This window comes from Dasypus novemcinctus, chromosome 24 (genome assembly GCF_030445035.2).
Source record: "Dasypus novemcinctus isolate mDasNov1 chromosome 24, mDasNov1.1.hap2, whole genome shotgun sequence".
Taxonomy (NCBI): Eukaryota; Metazoa; Chordata; class Mammalia; order Cingulata; family Dasypodidae; genus Dasypus; species Dasypus novemcinctus.
The window spans coordinates 8,662,674-8,670,446 of NC_080696.1; positions in this window are offsets into that span (position 1 = coordinate 8,662,674).

The window sequence follows — 7,773 nt, forward strand, 5'->3', positions numbered from 1 at the left end:
TGGTATTAGCCTAAAGACAGACACAATAGACCAATGGAACCAAATTTATGATTCAGAAACTGACCCTCACAGGTATGATCAAGTGATTTTTGACTAGCCTGTCAGACGCACACAGCTTGGGCAGAACAATCCATTCAACAAATGGTGCTGAAAAAATTGGACATCCGTAGCTGAAAGAAGGAAAGAGGAACCCTATCTCACACCTTATCCAAAAGTTAACTCAAAATGGATAAAAAAACTAAAAATAAAAGCAAGAACCATAAAACTTCTAGAAGAAATTATTGGAAAATATCTTCAAGACATGGTGGTAGGTGGTGGATTCTTAAAGGAGATAAGAGAAGGACTGAATGGACTACTGAAGTTTAATGTATGTAGAAGTTTTAATTAGCTTTACTATAAAATTGTGGAAATGTATAGAGTGGATGGTAACACACAGTGAGTAACAGCTTGTTTATAAATGGGGATGTGACTGTAAATGGTCGTCTAGTTATGTAAATGCCAATTGACAGAATGCTTGAGAATAATCTAGGAACTGAATAGCACAGAAATCCAAGAGATGGGTGAGAATTGTAGTTGATGGTATGCATGCAAGAGTGTCCTTTGTTAGCTAGAACAAATGTATGTCACTACTGCAGGGTGATGAGAATGTGGAGGAGCATGGGAAAAATACAGCTAGAGTGACCTATGGACTGCGGTTAGTAGTAATAATATAATATTCTTGCATCTATGCAAAAAATGTACTGTGTTGATACTAAGGCAGTATAGAAAATATGAGCCAAATATACACTATGGACATGGTAACAATCAGATGATATTATTTTATCTGTAGCAAATGACACACCACATAGTGGTGTGTTGATGGAGGGGTGTTGTTTGGGAATTCTGCACATGTGCATGATTGTTTTATAAGTTTACAACTTCTGTCATAAAAAATATATATTTAAAAAATAATAATAGGGTGGGTTGGGGGAAAAACACACCAAATGTGAGATAAAGACTATGACTAGTAGTAAGATTTTGACATTGTTCTTTCACAGTTTGTAACAAACGCCTCCTGACAATGCAAGGTGTTGGTGGAGGGTTGATATATGGGGCCCCTGTATGATGTTATGCATGTTTAATTTGTAAGTTCACAACTTTTCCTATACACTTAATTGTTTATGTATGTTCATATATAAATGATGTAAATATAATAGGAATCGGATTAGTTAGGGGAAAACTACTTTATTAGTAATATTTTGACAATACTCTTTAATCGTTAGTTTAAAAGGTTTAAAAACAATGCAAGTTATTGGTGGTAGGGTTAGATGTTATATATGTTTGTTTTGTAAGTTCACAATTATTATACACTTTTTTATGTATGTTTATGCATGAGTGATATATTTCAATTAAAAAAAAAGATGTGCCCAAATTGAATGAGAATTGGCTTTAATCTAATAAGAAGTCCTTATGCCGAGGTAATTGGACATGGAAGAAGGTGGCCACAGCAATGAAACAGAAGCTGAAAGTCAATGGAATTGGGAACAGAAAGGGGACACGGCCATGTGCATTATCACATGGCGGAAAAGCCAAGGACCTATGGACTGGCAGATGCCACTGCCTTCAGGGAAAAAGCATCACCTTGCCGATGACTTCTAGCCTCAAAACCATGAGCCAATAAATTCCCTGTCTGAGTCATCCCGTGGTATGTTGTTTTACCGGCTGGGAAACTGGGATACCTTAGTTCACTTTAGGCCAAGAGGAGACCATAGCGGTGTCAGATCAACAACTGGGTTGGATGGCGTGTGCAGGGACATGCAGGGGAAGGTGGCATTCCAGGGTGTGGGTCTAAAGAGCCCCGGATTCGTCCTGGAAGCAGAGCTGGGAACAAGGTGAGCATGCGGGAAGCTGATTTGGACGGCCAATGCCAAGGAGCTGGAGTGGGATGCTAGAACGAGTGGAGCAGAGAAAGTGTGTTATCGAGCAGTGGGCAGCTGGGGCTCAGCTGTGTGAGGGGCTCACTGAGATGCTGAGTAGACTGTGCCTCAGAACTGTCCACCAGAAGCAGCTAAGAGGGGAGCAACTATCCATCCACCCTCGTGTCCTATCGATGGAGAGTGTTGACTTCCAGGACTGCACAAGCCTCGGGGGAGCTGAGTAGTTCCCGCAGGCATCTGAAGAGATGGCAACAGAGCGGCCCCACTGGAAGCGAGAGGCAGGTGCTGCGGCTGACTCAAGGTGCTGTCGGGCACCTCACAAAGGGTGCTGCTGTGAAGGGGGTGCCAAGAGGACGGGATCCAGGGCAAGGAGGAGTCTGGCAGCAGCTCTTGGAATCTCTGCACGAGCCTAATGCAAATCTGTCTGCTCTGGAGAACACAGAACCACACCCATGCCTGCTCGATGAGAGTCAGAGAAAGGGGGCACCCAGGCTGGTGGCCTCCCCTCCGATCCATCGACAGAAAGGACCTGGTGAAACCGGGGCGAGGAAGACACCTGGAACTGTTGCCCTCACGCCCTCGCTTAGGACCAAGCTCCGCCTTCTCTGTGCTTTTAACACACACCCACAGCTGAGAGTTTCCTTCTCTTTGTTCATGTTTTTGGTATGTGGCTGCCACTTGCTATAACCGGCCAGCTCCGACAGGGCGGCGCCCATCAGTTAGGTTAGCTGTATTCTTCAGGTGCTCTGGATTTGGTGCATTTTAGAGAAAGTGCTCAACTTGTCCTGGTTTGGGGTCCTCCAAAAGCTGACCCTGAGAGGACTGGGGTTAAAGTAGTTTACTTGGAAGGTGATCCCAGGAAGCACTGCACGGAGGCAGGGGAGTGAGGCAGGGGAGGGAAGGCAGCCAGCATGCTGCCCCAGTCTTTCTGGGGACTCCCTGAGAGAGACTGTCCCGCTGAGTGACCCGGGAGCTGTTGATGCACAGGCTCCAGGTCCTCGCTCGTTGCAGGTGGCCACTGGGCATTAAATCCAGGGCACTTCCGGGCCACTCTGCATGCAGGTGGAGCAAGCTCCCCTAGTTCCAAAAAAGCTCCCAGACAGAGCAAAGAAGTGTTGAGTGGTTGAGGTGGGAAGTGATCAGGGCATTCCAGGGCTGCAGCGGATCGGAAGAGAGCCGAGGGGATGTAGACTGGGGTCTCTATAGCTTCTGCTCTATACTCCGAGATGCTTTTGCAAAGGACTAATGTCTTTTAACCAGGAGAAAATCAGCAGCAACCACCTCCACCTGTCATCTAGGCGAAAAGGAGACCAGATAGTAAATTAGTACAGGGCTGGAGGCGATTAAAATTAGCTTTGAAACTGAGATTATTTATTAAATTTTGCAGATAAAAAAGTTCAAACTGGCATTAGATCCCCTTAATGAAAAGCCCCTCTGCTATCACTGAAGAGCAAATGAAGAAATAAGTCAATGTGTTTGTTCTTCTGGCATATAAACCAAAGACCTCACCAAACTATGTGAAGTAACAACTGCTCAGTCTGTTCCTATGACGAATGCCTGGGACCACTGGGGACCTTTCTACTCTCCTGTTACCAATCGTTGTTCGGGACCATCATCAAGGTGGGGTCACTTAAAGATGAGAAAGGGTTTTGCCCCTCTTTTTCTCGTCTCATGCTTTCAAATGGGAAAGCATGATAACAAGGTATGAAAACTTGAATGCATAGGATTTCACAGGGGATGGAAGACTGGACAGAGCACAAAAGTGAGAATAGAAGGGAAGTATCCTCCGGGGTATCATAAATCTTAATCTTTGTCCCGATTCTTAACTTCCTGTTAACAAAATGAGAAATGCACACCTCTGACATGCCTAGAGTGGACTGAGGGACCTGTTCCATCCTCTGATTCTGGGCTTGGCCATGCAATGTGCTTTGAAAAATGAAGTATTAGCAGGCATGACATAAGCCTGTATGTTGAGCTTGTCCTCTCAGCAATCCTGATCCTCCATGAGAATAACATGTCCCAGTAGCTGCTACTCTTTCCCCTTTAACCTACAACCCACAATGGAATGTGGGACAGACTTAATCCCAAACCCAGCCAGGGGCTTCAATCGTGGAATATGGAATCTGATGTAGAACTGCCCAGCCAAGACTATTCCAGATGCCACAAATAGCAGTCACCTTGCAGAACCCAAGTGTGAGTTTACAACCTCTGTTGTAAACCACTGGATTTGGGGACTGGTTTCTCACGCAGCATTATTTTGGCAATAATTGACTGATACACATGGTGGAATATTTTTCTCTTCTTTCCTGTAGTTAAAACAATAGTTATTCTAAATAGGAATAAAGACTTTTGCTAAGTTGAAGGGTTCACTGAGGAAGAGAAGAAACGTGGAATGACTATGAGAAGGCCAACCAGAAAGGCTCCCTAGGAAGAAGCAGTAAGGAATTCTGGGTAAGTGACTGCATTTATGGAGACAAAAAAATCTTCCTCCTCTCCAGTGATTATGACTGCTCTGAATGGATCGAATGATGGGGATCAAATGATCAAATGATGGAGCACTCTAATGTAGGGCTCATCTTTATTATCTTTGTTTCGATAATTAAACATTACTCTACAGAATATTTGCAAACAGGAAATACTAGGATTTCTAATAGGGAGAGTTTTTCCCAGGTATGTGGGGGCGAAGAGGGGAATCCTCAAAAAATAGTGTAGCAATACCTCCTAAACAAATTAAGACCCCCTATGCCTATGCATCTCTGATGTAAAGCTTACTCTAATATGATTGGGTATATGATACTATACTTACTTTTTTGAAGGGAAAGTTTTACCTTTAAAACCTTCTCAAGTGGAAATGAAGAAATATTCAAAAGTAAAGATATAGGAAAGTCATCTGATATTTTTAAATGTTTGTTCATTGATTTTAAAGATATTTTAAGTTAAAAAAAACAATATTATTGAAGAAGTTGAATAGATGGTCAAAGATCTAACCCTTTGCACCTGTAGGTACTCCAAGATTTAGTGGTTTTATAGGGACTATCTACCACAATATTAATGGATATTATCTGTTCCAGAAAATTAAAATGAAGATGGAATTTTACTTTTATTTCATAGATTTCTACAATTTTTTTTTTACAACTATGCATGACTTGTGTAGCTCATATAAGGAAAATGAATCCTACAAAAGTTGTTTCCATCAAAAAAAAAGTTCTTGAAAAGAATAATTTGGTTTGGTCAATATTTTACTACCTAATTATCAATTACATTTACTGGTAATTACTATATTGATTTAGAACCTTCCTAACTAAAAATGTGGTCCTTGGACCAGCAGCACAGCATCACCTGGGCACTTGTTAGAAATGCAGACTCTCAGGTCCCACCTCAGACCAGGAGAATCTAAAATTTAACATGATCCCCAGGTGATTCTTATGCACATTAAATTTTGAGCCACATTCCTCTAAAACATTGCACATTTTGTTTTCTGCTACAATCACTGGAAAATAAATGGTTTAAACAGTAAAATATTTTATTTAAATTTCTTGTCTAATAAATGAAAAATGCTTGAAAGTATCTTCAAACATGAAGATAATTTGTGAAAACATTTTTCACAATATTAGGAAATATGTTAAAACAGGTGTAAATATTTTAGTAAGTGGGAAGGAGGATTAACTGAGTAAAACACAATGGCATTTGCTTTTTTGAAGGAAGGGTAGGACATCTCTGTAAGTTTTCTTTTCCCCCTGCATCTAGAATTAGAATTTTTCCACTTCCTGAGTGGAGAGACCACCAAGGTCCTGCTATCTGGCTTTTCCATTCCCAGGAGAACTTGCACAGTGCATCCAGAGACAACATGGAGAAGATACGCATGCTTAATTATTTGCCCATTGCCAGACATTCCAGAAGCCTCAACATTCTACTTTCGCATATAAACAAATCCATCCTCTTCAAATCCTCTCACTCAAATCCCACCCAAACTCCTACCTGGCCTTCCCCAGAGGAAGCTGCCTAGGCCAGGTGTGCCTTCACCTCTGCTTATTCCATACTGCACATGCATGTGGTTTTCCTCAATTGTACTGTCATTTAGTATGAGGCGAGGGTTTCTGTTGCCAGGGCAACTAGAAGTAGCAGGTGTACGGAGTCGTTTGAATGGAACTCCACTTCTAATGTTTCTACTTTATTCTTGGATCCTCTCGATTGTAGGGTCAAATGAATGCAATCCTTTCCCCCACTTCTGCCTCTTTTCTTTTGTGGTGTCTCTACAATATCCAGCTGTCTTGAATTAATTACCTTAACTTCCCCTATTTCCACTAACATGGATGCTTTCCTTTCCCCTAATCAGACTTCCCTTTGAATTATCCCTCTGATCAAGACTGCTAACTGAATATTTTGCTCACTTCTTAGATTTCTTTCTAAAATGGTAAAATCACCATAAAAAATGAACACATTTGTGAAGTTTCCTTGTCTGCCCTTGTTTCCTTCCTTTCTTCTCTTGGTCCAGTCATTTTGGTAATGCACGAGAAGGTTAATAGAAAAATGATGCTGTCCATTATTATAATACCTCATAGTAAATGACATAAAATATGATTGGCCACAATCACCTTTTCTAAAGCAGCGGTCCTTATCCCTGGCTCCTCGTTGGCCTCTCCTCGGTATTTTAAGAAGTAATGGTGCCCAAGTCCTACCTCTGGAGATTCTGATAAAATTAGCCTTGGGCACAGCCTGGGTACCAGAAGTTTGAGAAGCTCCTCAGCCAATCCTTATGTGCAGCCAAAGTAGATACAACCCTGGGTACTGGTGCCCCTGAGGGCTACAAAGACACACAGGTTCTACAGTCGTGACAGTTGGCTCTGGAGTTCAGTGCCTTGCCAGTGGGCCCTACTTTGGTATTTGTGTTCCTGAGTGATGAAGTTGGACTCAGATGTGACCTTTCTACACATGCCTCTTCTGTCACTTTTACTGAACCTGTGGTTGGTGCTGGGGTTGGTGTATACCCAGGAGACTTCAATCTCTGGACTGGCCATGTGCCAGCTGGGCCCTGAGCCTCAGCAGAGCTGTGGCTCCTATTCTCTGGTTTATTGCATTGCACAGGTCAGCTAACAGGTGAAGATGGTCAACCACCACACCAGGGAACCAAAAGTGCCTACAACTCCAAGCCAGAGAATCGCATCCATCAACCATGTGGGATCTAAGGCCCCTCTAGATATAGAGGTGGAGTGGACATTACCAACCCAAAGTCCCCCGGATGGAGGAATAAAATATGGATTAGAGTGGACTTACTGGTATTCTACTACAGAACTGTTGTGACTAGTAATGGAAGAAACTGTGGCATTGATCTGGAGAAAGTGGCCACGGTAGTTGCTGAGGGCAGGGAGAGGGAAGAAGAGATGAGATGTGGGGGCATTTTCAGGACTTGGAGTTGTCCTAAATGATATTGCAGGGACAGATGCTGGAGATTATATATCCTACCATAGCCCACTGAATGGACTGGGAGAGAGTGTAAACTACAATGTAAACTATAATCCATGTGGTACAGCAGCGCTTCAAATTGTATTCACCAAATGCAATGAATGTGCCAGTGATGAAAGAGGCCGTTGATGTGGGAGGAGTGGGGGTGTGGGGTGTGGGGTATGGGGAACCTCTTATACCTTTTAATGTAACATTTTTTGTGATCTATGTATCTTAAAAAAAAAAAAAAAGACAATTTAATAAAAAAAGAAGGATGAACGGGAATAGCTTTCAACCAGACCAACCCTTTTTGTTATTCTTGGGCATGTAAAGGTCTCTTGCCATGGTTTGCCCAGTCTGGCCTCCACTGCACTGCTCTGCTGCCCACTGTAGAAGGCTGACTCCACAGCTGCCT